The sequence below is a fragment of the Gorilla gorilla genome, chromosome X (genome assembly GCF_029281585.2).
Source record: "Gorilla gorilla gorilla isolate KB3781 chromosome X, NHGRI_mGorGor1-v2.1_pri, whole genome shotgun sequence".
In the NCBI taxonomy this organism is placed as follows: Eukaryota; Metazoa; Chordata; class Mammalia; order Primates; family Hominidae; genus Gorilla; species Gorilla gorilla.
Window position 1 is genome coordinate 30893413 of NC_073247.2, and position 20824 is coordinate 30914236.

The 20824-nt window shown below is 43.6% G+C and overlaps 1 pseudogene; it reads left to right on the forward strand.

The window, feature by feature from the left end:
• The first annotated feature begins 20367 nt into the window (after nucleotides 1-20367).
• Nucleotides 20368-20446, forward strand: LOC129530167 (uncharacterized; annotated as a pseudogene).
• Nucleotides 20447-20824: the final 378 nt, after the last annotated feature.

The following is a 20824-nucleotide window of genomic DNA, read 5'->3' on the forward strand; positions in this document are numbered from 1 at the left end:
AGCTAACATTTTCTTTAATTGTTTAAGCTGTGACTACAGTATATTTTATGAGCAGCAAATCACAGACTGAAACTTCATGATATAATTATAAGGCGGAAAGATTGATTTTCACATATTGCTCATAGAGTCTCATGGATTACTGTCATAATCAACTATAACTTGAAACCATATCAACAGTAAACATGTTAATGATATGTACATATTTGCTATTATGCTGAAAGGTGATTTAGCTTAAAAGGTAAACAGATCACTTAAATGATGTAATTAGTATTACATTTACAGAGGTGTATAATTTTTGTGCTTTTCTTGCTCTGATGCAGATGAGATTTTCCTCTCATCTTCAAATTGTCTCACATGCACACACAAAATGGCACCCACTTACAGCTGAGGCTGGGCTGAAACATACCAACATGTGGGCTTCCATTGTCCCTCATTCTTCACTCCTCTAGGGCCCAAGGTGGAGATCCTCAATGTTCCTCAAAAGGGTTCCTATGCTGCTGCTTTCCACCTTGAGGTTCTCGAATAGCTTTCAGCCTGAGTTGTATATGTCAAGGAGGTTTTAAGGCTGTAAGGCTCTGGGTCATAGACTGTGGGATTGAGAGTGGTGGCGTCATAGGAGGAGGTGTACCCTTGGGTACAGAGGTACTACTGAAATGTGAGGAACAGTGTGCCCGAGCGTGACTCAAGTGGGCCCTCTTTTCTCTCTGTTCTTTATCTTCCCAAACCATCTTGGTGCCCAGGGCAGGGAAAACAGGAACTGAAATTGAACATTCAGTGTACTGGCTTGGTACCAGACTGCTAGCAATAGCTGTTAAAGTCAATTTTTTATGTCAAAATGTTTTAAAGCTATTTGTGAATAGATTAAGCCTCTGGTAAGTTTTTGGGGATGTCAATTAATAATAAAAAACCCTTTCCTGGTGGCTTTCAGGACTCCTATACATGGATTGCTGCCTCTATATCCTGAGGTGCCCTCTTCTCCTTTGAGACTGCCAGTCTAGGCTTGTCACCTTCAGCTCAATGGCCCAGGGTCTACAGCCTCAAGACCTCCTTGATGCTACTACCTGGGCTGAAAGCTGATTCAAGGACCTCAGAGTGGGGAGTGGCATATCGTAGCACCTTTGAGGAGTATTGTGAGCCTTCACCTTGGCCAATGGAGGGCTGGGGAATCAGGGACAAGGGAAGCCCAGGTGTAGATGTGGTTGAGCTCAGTCTTAGCTGTTAAGTGGGTGCCATTTTGTATGTGGAAGCGAGTATCATTAATTTTGTGCCTAGAAAAAACCAGACGAGATTCCCTTTGAAATCTGAGTTGCTGGAAGTTCGGAAGCAGAGTATGCTGATATTGGGGTAGAGGATAAAGAGGTGAGAAGAAAAGATAAAAGGGCATTTATATTTTGCCCTTTTGCCTGGGAACACCAAATGGAAACGCCTGATGAAAACCTTCCCAGGAACTGAATTTAATTGCATATTCTGAAGCTAGTAAGACATCCTGTGGTTAGTGGATTGAGCACTGCCTTTGGATTCAAATCTAACTAGATGACTTTGGAATACTTTCTTAACCTTCGTAAGCCTCACTTTAATCATCCATAAAATGAGGATCCATCTGGATTTATTTAATGAAAGAATAGCCTAAAGCAGCTAGGACTAGAGTATGAGGGAATTTGTGGTAGTCTATTACATCCATAGCCTTGATGAATTATGTCTCCTTATATCCCTGCCCTTGCGTAGTTGCCGTCCCTTGAACCTGGGTTGGCCTTGTAACTCACTTTAATTAGTAGAGTGTGTTCAAAGATTAAGCCTTAAGAAGACCTGCTACTTTCTGCTTTTGTGCTCTTGGGAGCTCTGAACCACCATATAAAAGTCTGACAGGCCGGGTGCGGTGGCTCATGTTTGCAATCCCAGCACTTTGGGAGGCCGAGGTGGGCGGATTGCCTGAGGTCAAGAGTTCGAGAACGGCCTGACCAACATGGTGAAACCTTGTCTCTACCAAAAATACAAAAATTAGCCGGGTGTGGTGGTGTGCGCCTGTAATCCAGCTACTTGGGAGGCTCAGACAGGAGAATTGCTTGAACCTGGGAGGCAGAGGTTGCAGTGAGCTGAGACCGGGCCATTGCACTCCAGCCTGGGCAACAAGAGCAAAACTTTGTCTCAAAAAAAAAAAAAAAGTTTGACTGTCCTGTTGAAGAGAACATATGAAGAAGCCATGTGAGAGAGAGGGAGACCCAAGCATCCCAGTGTCCCAGCTGAGCCCAGGCCCCAACCAACCTGCCAGCTGAATGCAGGTACATGAGTGATTGCTGGCAAGACCAGCAGAACTGCTTAGCTGAGTCCAGGCCAGATTGCAGAACTGTGATTAAATAAGCTACTTGCTGCTTTAAGAAGCTAAGTTTTGGAATACTTTGCTATGCAAGCATAGGTAACTGAAACCTGGATCATGAATGTTAGGCAGATATTGTTTATGTAGTAGGCCCATGTCATTCATGAGTATGTTCTAGGCCCTTCTTGAATACATTATGACATTTAGACTCACTCATAATACGCAGTCAAGTAAAACTGAAATATTTGAGTGGCCCTTTCAGACTTACGATGATTTTAATATAGCGTATCTGTAGTCTGTTTATAAAAGAACTTGCAGCTTCTTCACTTCCAGCACAAACATTAATAGTTGCTGCCATCAGGGGGACGCTTTCACTAAGGAACAAAGTTTGCCTTTTGTCACCAGCTTTCCATGTAGATGCAGGAGAGAAGAACAAAGCAATTCTGAGATGTGGTTGACAGGTGGTCACTAGGCTCATTTATTAGCTAAGTACCTTTTCACTGCTTTCTGGCTTTATGGCATAGGCAGTGCAATTCCGTGCCTTTGCAAAATTAAAAAGTATGAATATCATGGATATTCGAGGTGACTCAGGAATGGTCGGAACCATGACAGTTAAATCCATAAATGGAAGTGTAGTAAACTGGGGCAGCTTTAGTTATTGTCCACCTAATATCCTGTCCTTCCCTCCCCAACCTTCTTCTTGTGGAAGAACTTACTTTGTTCACAGAAAATCCATTGCAGATGGATTAGATGGAGATGATCTCTCCTTGCCACAGTGTTGGACACATGATTCCACCAGGCCTTTCAACAAACGTTGGCCTCTCTTGGCAGATGCTGGGAGCCTCTGGTGGCTAGCAGCAGGTGGAAGCCATGTGTCCTTTCCCCATAACCCCATTCCCAGATAGCATCCTACAGTGAAAGCAAGTCTTAGACCAAATGCATGAGTATTTATTAGCAAGCAGGCCCCAAACACACCATTCAGTATGTTTTGTAGTTCTGGGAAGTTTCATTCTTACCTGGATACTTGAAAGAACACCTCGCATGAGAGTCTCTTGTGGATGCCACAATATTCTGATGGTAGGACGAGCCAGCCCTGTAAGTGGGCCAGGTGACATGGTTCTCCTTGAAGTAGAGGGATGCAGGAAAGTGGGGCTCTGGCCTTTAAGTGCTGCCTATGCCATTAGAATGCCGGGCTTGCCGGGTCCTCATGCAAAGTGGGGGGAGAGTGGGCTTCTACATTTTTCCTAATCATTTACTACTTTGAATATTACTCATTTCACCTATAACATTTTCCTAACATTCTTTATATTATCAATAATTAGGAAACACTCTAGGTGTAGATTTTGATAATATATTTTAAGTGCTACATCCTCACATTTGCTACTGAATGTTTTCTGTTTGACTGTTTAGATGTAACTGCTTGTGTTTCTTCCCTTGCTCTCTGACCTGGGAGGCCCACGTGTCTAGACCGACTCCCTTACGCTCTGGCTCCCTTACCCTCTGGCTTCTACTTGCGTTTGGCTAATGGTGAGCCCAGCGGATGATTGGACAGGGGAGGAGAGTAGGGTTAGGGTAATCATTCCTTCAACCCCATCCCTGCAGGGCTGCCCCACTGGCACTGACAATCACGAAGGTCAAGGTTCTTGTCAAGGTGGCACTGTCTACGTGACTTTTTCCTGCCTGGTTCTGGTAACTGTTCCTTTCCCTCATCCCTTTGGGCCTATAAGTAGTAACAGCCCTGTTGTTACTAGTTTTTGGTACTTCACTATCCTTTGTGATTTCTGTATCCCTTATTCACACTCCTCTTTGAATTATACTAATTTGAATGGGCTGCCTTTTTCCTGCTGGGACATTGGGAAGGTGCTGATTCCTGATAAAAGTACTTCCATGCTAATTATCACCCCTGGGGTATTGATTCCTGATTAGAGGATTTTAGATGTTAATCCCACCTAGGGTGGAGATCAGACTTGATTTATATACATATTTTACATTGTTCATACTAAAACTTTCCTTTTTTGAGACAGAGTCTTGTTCTGTCACTCAGGCTGGAGTGCAGTGGCGTGACCCCGGCTCACTGCAACCTCCGCCTCCCCAGGTTTAAACAATTCTCCTGCTTCAGCCTCCTGAGTAGCTGGGATTAGAGGTGTGCACCACCACGCCAGGCTAATTTTTGTATTTTTAGTAGAGGCAGGTTTCACTATGCTGGCCAGGCTGGTCTCAAACTCCTGGCCTCAAGTGATCTGCCTGCCTTAGCCTCCCAAAGTTCTGGGATTACAGGAGTGGGCCACTGCAGGCGGCTCATACTGAAACATTTTAAAAGTTAATGGCTATGTAGACAATTTAACACAAAGCTTCTTGGCAACAGTGATTGGCTCAAAGATGGAGCTATAACCCTAGATGGAGCTATAACCCTAGCTCTAACCCTAATTAGAGCTTCTCCAAGAATTTTTGCTGTAACAAATAGTAAAGAGGTAACCCCTTTTTGCTGTGATTGCTAGATATAAGGGTAACTGTTGAACTTCTAGTGGATATTCCTGCTACCCAGAGAGGAAGGCTTAACAGAGACTAAAAGTCAACAAGAGAAAGACAGAATTGAGAGATGGACAGAAAGGGACAAATTCCTGGTTATATTATTGGACCCCTGGATCCAGCCATGCCTGAAGCTGAAGCCTTCTCTTTGAACCTCTCAGTTATGAAGGGAAATAAATTTCCTTTTGGTTTGTGTATATAAGATAATTTGAGTTGGGGTTTATTTCACTTGCAGCTGAATGAGTCTCGACAAATACACTAAGGGCCTATTTTCTTAATGCTCTTTTATATTTTTATTTTTATTTTTTTCTCACTCTGTATTATGGTGTTAATCATAATATTCTTACATATATTGAGGAGAAAAGACGCACCAATACAAGTACCTGAAATGAGTTCAATCAATGCAGGCAACAGTTATATTTTGATGGAGGAGCTGGATATGTTATCAAGGAAGGATGGCTGGGTGCCCAGTCTGGGGTTTTAGTAGGCTAGTGTGTTAGGCCATCCTCACAATTCTATAAAGAAATACCAGAGACTGGGTAATTTATAAAGGAAAGAGGTTTAATTGGCTCACGGTTCTGCAGGCAGAACAAGCATGGTGCTGGCATCTGCTTGGCTTCTGGGTAGGCCTCAGGGAGCTTTAACTCATGGCAGAAGGTGAAGCAGGAGCAGGCATGCCACATAGTTAGAGCAGGAGCAGAGAGGGAGGGGCTTGGGGGAGGTGCCACACGCTTTTAAACAAGCGGATCTCTTGAGAACTCACTTACTGTCATCAGCACAGCACCAAGAGGATGGTGCTAAACAATCCATGAGAAATCTAGCCCCATGATCCAAGAACCTCCCACTAGGTCTGACCTCCAACATTGGGGATTACAATACAACATGATATTTGAGGGGAACAAACATCCAAGCTACATAAGTTGGAGAGATCGTTATGAATTTGCATGTTGAGACTTCAACACTGCAGCTTCAGAAAATTGATTCTGTTAGTGTGACCGAGGCTACCCAAGTTTGAGGGGTTGGCTTCTTCTAGCCAGTCTCACGGACACTGATGCGTAAATCTAAAGTGAATTCACAATAGAAAACCTCACTGCTGCGCAGACCAAAAAGTTTGTGCCTTCTGGTACAAACTGGGGTAGTCTCTCTCTTTTGAATCTGCAAAAACAGCCAAATTATAATCCAGAAGGCTAACAGGAGAGCAAGGAATCAGAGCTGGGACAGCAGAGCATGAAAGGCCAAGGGGGAGGGGTGAGAGGTCATTTGTTGAGTGTAATGGTTAGTGTCCTGAAGCTCTGACTGCCTGAGGCACTCATCCTGAGGTAGGGGGGTTGTATTAGTCCCCAGTAACCACTGCAACAAATTCCCACAAATTGAGTGGCTTAAAACAAGTAAAATGTATTCTCTCACAGATCTGGAGGTCAGAAGTCCTAAATCAGTATCACTGGGCCCAAATCAAGATGTTGCCACACTCCCTTTGGAGGCTCTAGGGGAGAACTTGTTTCTTGTCTCTTCCAGCTTCTAATGGCTACTCAACATTCCTTGGGTTGTGGCTGCATCACTCCAATCTCTGCTCCCATCTTCACATTGCTTTCTCTGTGTATGTCAAATATCCTTCTGCCTCTTTCTTATAAGGATACATATGATGGCATAATTTAGGACCCACCTGGATAATACAGGAAAATCCCCCATCTGAAGATCCTTAATTTAATCACATCTGCAAAGTCAATTTTGCCATGTAAGGTAACAGTCACAGGTTCCAGGGATTCGAATGTGGATATCATTTAGGGGGCCATTTTATAGCCTACCGCAGGGGTGGACCTGTTGAGTAGGGTGGGGTGTCCATTTTGGCTGTGCAGTGCCTTCACTCCTGGGTGGTTGCACTGATACCGGCTGATTCTTGCTTTCTGACTGAGCCTTCTTTTTTGACCCCAATATGAGCATCCTTTTTCTGCCATTAAGATCTTTTATAAACATAGAACAATCCAATCAGCTTTTTAAAAGTTCTAGTTATATTCAAAATTTTTTTGATGGGATGTTGGTGTCCTCAGATATTTTCAGCCACAGTTTACATGGACTATACAGGTTATATTGGTAAGTAACACATCTGTTACTTAACCTCATCCATTCCTGGATGTGCCTAAATAATGTCACCCCCACCCCAATATAGCGACAGCAACAGATGCTCTGGAATATCCACATGCCGAAATCTCTTCAAATCCATTCTGACCTCTCCTGCCTCCCCAACCCACCCTAACGCATGCACGCGAGTGCAGGCGCACATCCCTCCCCCTCGCCCCATGAAGTTTCTTATATTTTTGGAAGCTTCTGGATAATTGACCTACTTCTGTAATTCTTTTGGCTTGTTTAGATTTGGGCAGAATTGAATCTTCACCTCTTATTAAAATGTCAATACAAATAAGATTTAGTTTGCTTAGTGCTCTCAGCCACCTTTCAATTAGTTGAGCCTACAAGTGTATAAAACAGACACACTTGTTACATTCTGATTTTCTCTTATTTAGTGTAGAACATTTAAGATACCTATGATGCCGGGCCACTTTCAGAAAAATACAAATCATTCCTTCAACTTCGGCAGGTATGACAGTCGTGAGTAAACTGTCAGCATCTATTTGAAAATGCGAAGGATAGAGAATGGAACTCGTAAATTTGACAAGCTCTTTATGTTCCATTCATAAGGGCTAGCGATAAATGAATCTTGATTTAACACTTATTTGTATTGTTATTGGCTTTAAAAAAAAGGAAAACATTTTATTGCACTCTGATTGTAGATTATGCTTCTCGGGACTCATCCCTCTGTTTAGCAACATAGGGCAGATTTGATTCAATATTTACCGTGTAAACACATGGTTCAGTCTCATGAGTGACCATTTCTGGTTACCCGGCCCCAGTTGAGTGCAGCATTTCCACCCCATCTCCAGAGATCTTTATGTTAGTTTAAGGCAGTTGAAGGCCTTGTGCAATTTTTTTTCTTTTTGCTACATATGATCTCCTCTATTAAGTAAATAGCTTAAATTGTATTCAGGTTACCTTGGAATACGTAGTATAGTAGCATTTTACCTGTCGACTGAAAACAATTTGCAGAGGAAAGCTGATCTAATGCTACCTCCTTGTTTAATCTGTGGCTTCTTACAGAATATAGGGTAAACTCATTTTCTTATATCCATGTCTCTCCACTACCTGTCCCCAGGAAACCTCTCCAATCCTATCATTACCAACCATTTGCTATTATGAAAATGATCTCTGCGTATGCTTTATTAATTTCTACCTCCCTCTCTCCCTCTTCCTTCCTCCCTCCCTCCCTCATTCTCTCTTTCCTCCCTGTCCATCTCTTTCCTTTTTCCCTCCCTCCCTCTCTACTGGTCTCTTTCTAGTGCATACTCATTAAGCACCTACAGTATGGTGGACTTTACACTTAGCATGGTAGGAAAGATGAAATCGACAATGCAGCCCCCAGCACTGCAGGGGATGTGGACAGAAGCAACAGTACTTACAGTATCTATAATGGTGAATGAATTACCCAACTTTGCTTGAGGAGGTCAGAGAAGTTTTCAGGGAAATGATGACTTGTAAGCTGAGTTTTGAAGGATAATTGGGGCTCACCAGGTAGACAAAGCCAATACATTTATGGTTCACAGAAGCAGTGGTACAAACGGAAGAGCAGAGGCAAGAAACACCACATCTGTGCTACCTCCCTTCTCCCTTCCCTCTCTGCCTTCCTTGCACACATATTTACCGGGTGCTCATGTGGCAAGCATCGCCCTAGGTCTCCAGAGACAACACTAGACAAGAAGGACAATATTCCTGTCCTGGGGCAACTTATCTGCTAGTTGTGAAATGACACATGATTTGCTGAGACTAACAGGTCCTATATCCCTAAACACTTCAAAAAATGTTTGGGACGTGTTGCATTCTGAATGCTGCCTCCTGGAGTTTCATGGTGCACAATTTCACAGTCGAGGCCCTGGGAAGTCCTTCATCAAGAAATCTGTTATCGTCATTTACTGTGGTTCTCAAGTGCATTTAACCAGGGGAACTTTGTTTTAAGTAGCAATTAATACCACACAAAGCCAGTTTTCTAAAGGAGTCACTGCAGGAAATGTTTGAGTGTTCGTTTCTTCCAATCTCATTGCCTATTGTATCAGTTACGTGTTTTCATAATAATGCTGCATAAAAACAGCCACAGAACCTCCGTGGCATACAACGATAAGAACTCAGTCCTTGCACCCCTGGGGAGGTTGGTTAGGTGGCTCTGCTGACCTTGGCTGAGCTTGATCCTATGTCTGGGGTCTGGCTGGCTATTATAGCTGGGACAACTGGGATGAATTGGCTGTGCCCTGCTTGCCTGGGCATACACCTGGGCATATTTTCCTGGTAGTGACTGAGGCACAAAAAGGCTAGTGAAACTATGTAAGCAATTTTTCAGATCCCTGCTTTGTGAAGAATTTTAGCATCCTAATGTCCAAAGCAAGCTACATGGCTGAGTCCAGAATTAAAGTGGCCGGGGATGGGGCACTGCAAAGTTTCATGGCAAAGAGTGAAGATACAGAGAACAGGGAGGAATTGGGGCCACTTTAGTACTTGACCGCATCTACCTAAGACCCTGACTCAGGTATCACCTCTTCCATGAAGCCTTTTCTGACTTTCTCAGACCCATATCCATTTCTTTATCTGAGACTTCCCGCTGCACGTCCAGTACCTTACTGCCAAGTTAGGAGCTCTCTTAAATTCCCAGCTTGCTTCACATTGGCTCCCCTACATAGATGACAAATTCCTCGAGGGTAGAGACCATATTTTTTCTGTGCGTGTGTGGCATTTTTTTTTTTCCTTTTGAGACGGACTCTCACTCTGTTGCCCAGGCTGGAGTGCAGTGATGTGATCTTGGCTCACTGCAACCTCCACCTCCTGGCTCAAGCGATTCTCCTGCCTCAGCCTCCCGAGTAGCTGGGATTACAGGTGCCTGCCACCACACTGGGCCAATTTTTGTATTTTTAGTAGAGACAGGGTTTTGCCATGTTGGCCAGGCTAGTCTCGAACTCCTGGCATCAAGTGATCTACCTGCCTCCCAAAGTGCTGGGATTACAGGTGTGAGCCATCGGGGGAAGACCATATTTCTTTTTTTTTTTCTTCTAAAAAAAGAAAAGGGATACACGTGCAGAACGAGCAGGTTCGTTACATAGGTATACATGTGTCATGGTGGTTTGCTGCATCTATTGACCCGTTCTCTAAGCTCCCTCCCCTCACCGCAACCCCCAACAGGCCCTGGTGTGTATTGTTCCCCTCACTGTGTTCATGTGTCCTCAATGTTTAACTCCCACTTATGAGTGAGAACATGTGATATTTGATTTTCTGTTCTTGTGTTAGTTTGCTGAGGATGATGGCCTCCAGCTTCATCCATGTCCCTGCAAAGGACATGATCTCATCCCTTTTTGTGGCTGCATAGTATTCCGTGGTGTATATGTGCCACATTTTCCTTACCCAGTCTATCATTGATGGGCATTTGGGTTGGTTCCATGTCTTTGCTATTGTAAATAGTGCTGCAGTAAACATACGTGTGCATGTAGGGAAGACCATGTTTCTTCCTGGGCCTGAGACTATATTTTATACTTTATTTGTATCTCCCAGAGCACCTAGCACAGTGCTAGGCACACAGTGGGCATTTGCTCAAGACTAAATCAAGGTCACAAGTTTCCTAGATGCATAGGAACCAGTGCTGAAAGTCAGGCTGTCTCCTGTGGGCTTCCCCTGAGGCTGGGCCCCTGTACTCCCAATGCCACCCAGATTTGTGCCTACAGGGAGGGCCAAGATCAGCTTGGCGAGGTTGGGGGTTCGTGGGGGGGACTGGCACTTGTGTCAGAGAAATGCCAGAAAAGCTCTGCCCAAGAGCCGGAAGTTGCGTCTGTGTGTATGTACTTCTTTGCTTTTGTTGTGTTCTCAGCCCTCGCAGGGACTCTAACCACTTCCCCCTGAACTTCAGGCCGTACGGGAACCTCACCTCTCTTGCGGTAGTGGTCCTTCTAAATTCGGGCCACTCGACTCATTCCTTCCTGTCTCATTTTGTTCTTCCTGCCTCTTCTGTGCATGGGGGCTACATTACTGATGCTGCGGTTGCCCAGTTAGAGAGGAGAGCAGTAGTATGAGAAAAGCACCCTGGACCTGTGCCCCTCAAAGTGAGGTCCCTGGGCCAGCAGCATCGGCTTTACCTGAGAACTGCTTAGAAATGCAGACTCTCTGGTGCCACCCCAGACCTCCTGGATCTGCCTCTGTATTTTAACTGGACCCCCAGAGGTGTAGTCAAGCCTGAGAAACACCAGCATCTGGTTACAGCTCGCCAGCCCCTTAGCTCTGTAACCTGGCAAGTCTCTTCGCTTCTCTGTCGGACACACTGATTTCCCCTGTGTCAAATTAGATGCATTTAATTATGTGGTAATTCAGATTACTTTGTTGCTTCATCAGAGAAGTACAAAGGTGTGGGAAGTGGCAGAAAATCATATTGTGCACAAAATCACGAACTTTTAGAGCTGGAAAGAACTTGATTGACCACCTCCTCCAGTTCCCTCTTGTTTTATAGCCACTTCAGGTCAAGCCTTGCTAAGGAGAATGTCAGTCTCCTCCATCCTTCCAGGAGAAACACAGCCCCTGCAGTCAGAAGAGACAGGAAGGCCACATGAGAGGAGGGAATGAGCCGACTGGCCTGAATTTAGGAGGACCACTACCACAAGAGAGGTGATGTTCCCATATGGCTTGAAGTTTAGGGGGAAGTGGATCCCTGATATGAAAATTGTGGTCCCTGAACCAGTAGCATTACAGTCACCTGGTAAGAGAGGCAGTGGGTGGTGTGTGAGAAATGCGGATTCTCAGGCCAAGGCTCATACCTACTTGATAAATAGAGTCAAAATCTCTATATACCAAGAACCCCGGGTGATCTGTAAGCACAGCCAAGTTTGGGGAGCGCTGGGCTAAATGACGCAGTCACTGGGAATGCTTGAAGACAAATGAAGCCCAGAATAGAAGCGTCATTTCCCAAGTAGTAAGAGTGCTGGCCCTGGAAGCAAAGAAATGTAGATTTGAATTTCAACTTGCCACTTCTAGACTGTGGTTTTGAGAAAGGTACTTAACCCTCTCTGAGCTTCAGATTCCTCATCTGTGAAAAGTGTGAAGCAATTAGCATGATGTTTGGCACTCAGGAAGTGCTTAGTAAATGTTAACACAACAGGGCTTCATGGCTGAAAGCACAGACTTTGCAGCCAGAGTGCCTGGGTTGATAATCCTGGCTCTGCCACTTCCTAGCTGGGTGACCTTCAGCAAGTCACTTAACCTCTCTGAGCTCCAGGTTACTCATCTGCAAAGTGGAACTCACAATAGGGTTGTGATGACAATTTCATGGGTTAATATCCGTAAAGCATTTAGATACAGTCTGGCACATAGCAAGAGCTAAGTGGCTATTAAAAATTATATTGCTATTTTAGAGACTTGATGAAAGGCAGAGAGCCAGGCATACATGTTTTTTTTTTCAAGCTTCAATAAGAGAGGAGTCTATTTCTCCCTCATGTAAAGAGAGTCAGGAAGTGTGCAGCCCTGTGTTGACTTTCAGGCATCCACAGGACCCAGATGCCTCCATTTGACTCTGCCACGCTCATCCTGTGGATTCTGTCCTTATGGTGGAGAGAGGCTTGTGCAGCTCTCACTCCTGTATCCAGGTACAAGGCCAGCAGAATGAAACAGCTGAGGAGAGTCAAGGGGTTCTGGATTAGTGGTGTATTGCTGTGTAATAAATTACCTCAACACTTGAGGGCTGGATATGATAAACACTATCTCACAGTGTCTGTGGCTCATCATCGGGAGCGGCTTAGCTGTGTGGTCGTGGCTCATGCTCTTACAGGCTGCAATCAAGGTGTCAGCAGGGGCTGCAGTCATCTCTAGCTCAACTGGGGAGGATCCACTTCTGAGCTCACTTCTGCAGTTGTTGGCAGGCCTCACAAGGTCCCCTTTCAAGCTTACTTATGTAGGCCCCTCCACAGGGCTGCCTTATGACATGGCAGCTGGCTTCTCCCATTAGAAATTTAGCCCACACTCAAGCGGAGGGGGTTGTACGAGGGCCTAAATCCCAGGAGGTGGCATCATAGGGGCTGCATAGCACAGGCCTCTTCCCAGTGACTCAGCTTCCCTCAAGCAGCCTTCCTGGAATTCCCACACAACACTTTTGTTTATAGCTCACAGGTTGGAACTTAGTCACGTGGCCATACCAAGTTGCAAGAGAGGCCGAGAAATAGAATCTTTTAGCTAGAGGCATTTTCACCCCGAATTAAAATCAGGGTTTCATTACTAAAGAAGAAAGGTAGGGATGGCTAGTTCATTTTCTATAGCCTTCCTATAGAGCTGTGGTTCTCAAAGTATGGTCTCTAGACCTGCAGCATCAGCATCACTGGGGAACTGGTTAGAAATACAAATGTTTGGGCTGCATCCCAGACCGGCTGACCCAGAAACTCTGGGGATGAGGTCCAGTGATCTGTTTTCACAAGCCCTCCAGGGGATTCTGATGCACGCTCAAGTGTGAGAACCACTGCTACAGAGGACAATTGACATTCATACGATTGGTATAATAAAACATGAAGTCTGTTTATAAGAACCGACAAAAAATAAGAACCAACAACTTGGTGGTGTCTTTAGACAGTATCATCATGAACGGAGAGGCTTTCAAAAATGAGGCGTGTGCTACCTAATGATTCAGTTACAATTCACTTTGCGGTTTCCATCCTGAGGTTGCACATAATTTTATCAGGCAATAAGCTCCATTGTACAGATAAAACTTGAGGGTATACTTGGCAAAGGAGATCATAAATGAAGATTTCTTTATGATGAGGAGGAACTATAGATTTTCGGTGGCTAGAAATTCCATACTTAAATAGTAGAACCAAAGTCGGGTTATGTAAGAGACTACTTAAATAATCAAATCCAGCAAAGCTGAATGTTTTAATCAACATGCAGGAAACAATAAATCAGGGCAGGCTGTAAAAAAAGGGGAGGACTTCAATAACCCACAAGTAAATTGTTGGGAGGAGGCTGCCTGGTATGGAAGACAGCTTATGGAGTCTGCAGCCCAATTCCATTTGTCCATGCACCCAAATATCCAGTAAGCCTCAGGACCTCTGAGCTTCATTTTCCTCCTAAAGTGGGGATGGTAATAACAGTTTTATCTGGCAGATGACAGAAAATTCACTGATGTTAAAATTCAGCACCGTACGCCGCATATCTACAACTATCTGATCTTTGACAAACCCGAGAAAAACAAGCAATGGGGAAAGGATTCCCTATTTAATAAATGGTGCTGGGAAAACCGGCTAACCATATGTAGAAAGCTGAAACTGGATCCCTTCCTTACACCTTATACAAAAATCAATTCAAGATGGATTAAAGATTTAAACGTTAGACCTAAAACCATAAAAACCCTAGAAGAAAACCTAGGCATTACCATTCAGGACATAGGCATGGGCAAGGACTTCATGTCCAAAACACCAAAAGCAATGGCAACAAAAGACAAAATTGACAAATGGGATCTAATTAAACTAAAGAGCTTCTGCACAGCAAAAGAAACTACCATCAGAGTGAACAGGCAACCTACAGAATGGGAGAAAATTTTCGCAACCTACTCATCTGACAAAGGGCTAATATCCAGAATCTACAATGAACTCAAACAAATTTACAAGAAAAAAACAAACAACCCCATCAAAAAGTGGGCGAAGGACATGAACAGACACTTCTCAAAAGAAGACATTTATGCAGCCAAAAAAACACATGAAAAAATGCTCATCATCACTGGCCATCAGAGAAATGAAAATCAAAACCACTATGAGATACCATCTCACACCAGTTAGAATGGCAATCATTAAAAAGTCAGGAAACAACAGGTGCTGGAGAGGATGTGGAGAAATAGGAACACTTTTACACTGTTGGTGGGACTGTAAACTAGTTCAACCATTGTGGAAGTCAGTGTGGCGATTCCTCAGGGATCTAGAACTAGAAATACCATTTGACCCAGCCATCCCATTACTGGGTAGATACCCAAAGGACTATAAATCATGCTGCTATAAAGACACATGCACACGTATGTTTATTGCGGCATTATTCACAATAGCAAAGACTTGGAACCAACCCAAATGTCCAACAATGATAGACTGGATTGGGAAAATGTGGCACATATACACCATGGAATACTATGCAGCCATAAAAAATGATGAGTTCATGTCCTTTGTAGGGACATGGATGAAATTGGAAATCATCATTCTCAGTAAACTATCGCAAGAACAAAAAACCAAACACCGCATATTCTCACTCATAGGTGGGAACTGAACAATGAGATCACATGGACACAGGAAGGGGAATATCACACTCTGGAGACTGTGGTGGGGTGGGGGGAGGGGGGAGGGATAGCATTGGGAGATATACCTAATGCTAGATGACGAGTTGGTGGGTGCAGCGCACCAGCATGGCACATGTATACATATGTAACTAACCTGCACAATGTGCACATGTACCCTAAAACTTAAAGTATAATAAAAAAAGAAGAAAAAAAAAAGAAGAAAAAAAAATTCAGCACTATAACCCAAATCCCTGGCACATAGTAGGGGTCACACATGTGAAGTGGTCTCTCTTCTCTCCTTTTATCTAAATAATGTATAGACAGATGGTTCATAGCAATAATACTTTTAAGTACTTTCAAAACTCACAAGGAAATTAAGAACCCTTAATTTGGTTCTGATTTCCTTGAAAATCTGTATTTTGTTTTATTCCATTTCTTTTCATTATGCTAGTTTCCATCAAATTACATAATTCTTGCTCCATTTGGTGTTTACTATCAATCTTTATTTTTTGTTTATTATTGTTAGGCCCTTCTTTTGCAAATGGGTTTTGCAATTTAAACACTCTGGTCCTTTTTTGTTTTGGTGTTTTGGCTTTCGTTTTAATTGAATATTCCTGACAACTTCTTGCTTCTGAAGAGCTGAGGAGAGCAGGCAGAATCCATCATTTCCTAGGAGGGGACTGTTACTTCCTGGTGAGATGACACACTGCAGAGAACCACCCTGTGTCTTTCTACCCCTGTATGTCTCTGTGTTGGGAGTGGGGTGGGGGGCTTCTATGTGCTTAAATTCCAGCCCCTACTTTTTTTCCCCACTCACCTCTGCTTTAGCAAAATGTGTAGCCTCTCTTTTCAACTCCTTGTTTGCATTGCCTGCTGCTGTTGGGGGAGGCTCCCCAGCACCCCCACTCCAACCCAAGAAAGGAGCTATTCCCTTTGCTGAACACCAGTCTCCTTCTCTCATAGTGGGACTACGTAGTGGCACAGAGGAGCTGGGGGAAGTTCGACAGTGCGAAGTAGCAGGGCTTCTGAGGGCTCTGAGCCACATGTGGGCCAGCAACCCAGGGGCCTCTTTCTCTGGCCTTCTTCTCTGCCCACGCTTCCTGTCTGGGTTTAGCTTTGGCCCTTAAGCACAGCTGGCACATCCTCTAGGGTAAGAGGGGCCTCTCCTTGGGGGCTGTGGGGTGTGTTATTCTTTTTAGGCTTTCTCTGTGGTGAGGAGGGTGCAATAGAAAGGCATCTGCTCGCCCCGTGGGAGCAGCCTGTCCCTGGACTAGTTCTGGTGGATTACCCTGGGGTCTAATCAGGAGACAGAAAGCATACCAGGTATTTGAATAGTGAGGTTTTCATAGAAAGACATTGTTAATGAAAACGAAGTAGAAAGTTGTTGTTGACTAGGTAATTGAAAGGGCAAAAAGAGAACTCGAAGGTACTTCAGAGGTAGCAAGTGCAGGAACCCCACCCCTGAGGCTGAGGGAACAAAGGAAGAAGCTGGAAATATCAAAATCTAGAAACTTAGAGGAGGGGCCCCATACTGCTGAAACTCAGAGCTCTGAGGGTGGGCACCGCTCAGCTAGTGCTGAAGTCTCTGAGCTCAGAGGAGGGGCCTGTGGGGCTGGACTCCCGGGAGGTGGTATCTGGCTGGCAGAGCTGAAAAACGTGCAGCTGGCAAAGCAGATATGCGCTTTATGGAGCCCCAGTGTCAGCGTCACAGAACAGAGCATAGAAGAGCAGGTTTGGCGCTGAGAGAATAAATTAGTAACTGGACAACAACTTAAAAACTGGCACAAGTCCTTTTTTACTATTGAGCCTGCCCTAGGGCAGCGCTTCTCAACTCTAATGCAAGTATGAATCACCTGGGGATCTCATTAAAGTACAGCTGGTCTGGGATAGGGCCTAAGATTCTACATCTTTGACAAGCTCCCAGGTGATGCACATGCCTTTAGCAGCAAGAGCTAGGAGGCTTTGAAGAACCCGGTGCTTGCACCTTCCTGCTAGATGTGGACAGCAGTCTTCTGCAGGAGTCCCTTGCTGGGTTAGCTGTGTCCTTGTGACACCCTTTATGCAGGCGTGTGGTATGCCCTTCTCTCCCACGTTCCTTAGTCCTGGACTTTCTCATTTCTTTCCTCCACATCAAATTTGTCAGGACTTTGCTAGCTGATGGGAATTTGGAGTGGTCACAGGTTAAAGCCTGGACTCTTCTAGGTGACATTAACATTTTCACCTGAGTCTTTTCACGCCTTCAGTCAAATAGGGAACATAGGAAGGGAGCCCATTTGGGCTATTCTCAAATTGTTCCTCATTATAGACCTGAAGATGACGCCATATTGATGACTGCCATTTTGTGATATCTGTAGAGGGTGTTTATTCTCCAATATTCTGTTGAAGAGGTGAGAAACAATCCCAAACATGTATGTACATGATCTCCACAAAGGCTCTCAGTACCATATCCACGTTTTCACAAGGGGATCATTTTGCCAAGTAAGTTTGAGGAGAAACAATGTTGTCCTTAAACAGCTTGAATGACAACACCAGGCTTCATAAATTGAAGTATAACAAGCAGGGTGGCAGCCTCAGCCCAAAAGTGGCAACCTGGGAACATGTTGAGAAAACAGCAGTTAAAGAATAAACTTCAAGCAGCCATGGCCAGCACAAACTTCTGGCAGCTAGCTATGGGGTCTCATGTTGGTGCTGGGCCTAGTAGCTCCCTGGGTGGACTCAGCCACTGAATTCCTTCTGCAGGGAGTATGTGAAGCTGGCCTTATGCTTCTTTATCACAAGTGAACTCTCACAACTGGAAAGAGAGGGTATGAAGGTGAGTGAGCAGTTAAAGACAAATATTGAGATTGGAATATCTCAATTGGAAGGCCTATTTGCTGCCCAGGTCATTTGTGATTTTCAGGATGATGCCCACTAGAAAACCATGTTCCTGGGATCTGAAGTTACAGTGTTTCAATACCTTTCCCCATTCATATATTGATAATGTAATTTTATGTGTGATCACTGTGACCTTCTGAAATAGGGGCAAAAATGACTTTTGGGAGTTCTGATTTTACAAATGAGAGAACTGGAGCACAGAGATGGTAAGTGACTTTCTAGGGTCACAAGGTAGCCAAATTGTGATCCAGGCCCCTGACCTAGAGACATATGTCCAAAGACCCTGGAAATCTGGCTGCTAGAGTCTGAGGGCTATACTTTGGTCAGCAAAGTTTTTCTGTATAGGTCCATATGGTAAATATTTCAGGCTTTGCACGCCATAGGGTCTCAGTTGCAACTATTCAACTCTGCTCTTGTACCACGAAAAACAGCCATAGACAGTATGAAAACAAATACGTTAGCCTGTGTTCCAACAAAACTTTATAACAACAGGCAGAGGACTACATTTGGTCAACAGGTTGTGGTTTGCCAACTCCTGCTATATACCAATGGCAAAAGTTGAAAACATGATACATGTACATGATTTAATTCTTTTCGGAATTGAGAAGGGTAAAGACTACGAGTTAGGAAGATAGGAGGTGAGAACAGGAGAGAAGGAGGAGTAGGAGATAAGATGGATAAGGTAGGTGGAGGGAGATAATAGATAAAAAGAAAAAGAAAAAAAGAAGGAATAGGCATTAAGACAACTTTGATTTGAGGGGGACTTACCAACAAGATAAAAGAAACATGAGTTTGGAACCTTACCTAGGGCTGTGTGAAAGACAGTATAATTTTATCATAGTTTTTCTGTGCAAGATGAATTCGTTTTTCTCAAATGATTTTATTTTCAAATGACACACTTAGAGCAGGCACAGTGAAGTTTGTGATATTAAATCACTGTCAAGTTATGCCTCTGTAAAAATAATTGTCCAACTGACTCTATCAGCTGAGTAACAACAATTTAAAAATACATAATTTATGACCAGGAATGATGAAATCTAGAAAATATTTCCCAGGAAAGAAATATGTTTTAGCTGCTCAATAGAAAAACAAGTCCTTTGTTATTAATGCACTGATGCTTATGACGTCTTCACTATCTCAGAGATTAAAGGGTTTCTTGGAGATGTCGAGTGCCTGGTATTGCTAAAGCTTTTGGAAAGTTTTGCAGACAGATCTTATTGTTTTGCAAACATTTCCCCCTTCTACATACTTTGAAAAATGATTTCAGATCTCTTTTGAGAAGCTTTCTTCTTCATAGTTTCCTTATTGGCTTTATTGCTTTCCTGTGCCAGCAAGAAAACCATCTGAGCCAGCAGCACAAAGACTTAAAAACATTTGAAGAAGCAATCATTGCTGCCACTTTAGGGAATGTATTTTTCTAAAAACACGGGAACCTGGGGGCTGGGGAATTGTATGACTACAGACGGTGAGCTGGGTCAAGTGGGACTACTTCAGAATTTTGGAGTACGCCCTGTGTCTAGAAATCCTTGTGGGTGTTGAATGCCTCGCTTTGTGGGGCAGTGTGGTGTAGTGGTTATGGGCACTGGATTTGGACACAGACCACTTTGGCTTGACTCATATCTCTGCTGCTGATTGGGTGGCCAATCCTAGACCAGTTACTCATTCTGTCTGTGGCTCACCCTCTTCATCTGTGAAATGGACATGATAATATCAATATCTATCTTAAAGGATCTTTATAAAGATTGAAAGAATTAAAATACATGAGAGCACTTAGAATGCCTGGCATATAGAAAACACTCAATACATGTTACTATTACAATTAATGAGAGGAAGACAAGAATCACAACAAATCAGGTTTTTTTTTTGTGTGTGTATGATTTGCGAATTATTTCTGTTATTGTTTTTTAATTTTTTTAACTTTTAAGTTCAGGGGTACACGGGCAGGATGTGCAGGTTTGTTACACAGGTGAACATGTGTCACGGGGGTTTATTGTACAGATTGTTTCATCACCCAGGTATTAAGCCTAGTATCCATTAGTTATTTTTTCTGGTCCTCTTCCTCTTCCCACCTTCCACCCTCCACCCTCTAATAGGCCCCAGTGTGTGTTTTTCCCCTGTATTTGTCCATGTGTTCTCATCAACAAATCAGGTTTTCTTTTGAAATTTTATTACCTATGGAATGGTGTATATGCATGTGTGTTTCCACCTAGGCTGTTAAATATTGGCAGTGGATAACCTTGTAAGGTATACATGTAAATCCAAAATTGTTGTGACAATTTTTGTGCAGAGGTGATACTGCAGCTAATGAGATTTTAATCAAAGCACAATTATTGCTGATTGAAAGTTGTCATCAGCTTAGGCAACATAGAAAGACCCTGTCTCTACAACAAAAATTAAAAAAAAAAATTAGCTGGGTATAGTGGCCCAGGCTTGTAGTCCTAGCTACTTGGGAGGCTGAGGCAGGAAGACCACTTGAGCCCAGAAGTTCGAGGCTACAGTGAGCTCTGAGTGCACCACTACACTCCAGCCCGGGTGACAGAGCGAGATTCCATCTCTAAACAAGATTAAAAAGGAAGAAAGAAAGTTGTCATGACAGTTAATATATTGTTAGGTGAGATTAATCATATTTTAATGCTAAACTTTAGCTCAGACATCTCCTCTTAGTTCTAGACCCCTTTGGATTAATGGTACCTCAAATTCAACATATCCCAAACTTATCTCAAACTTGTTCC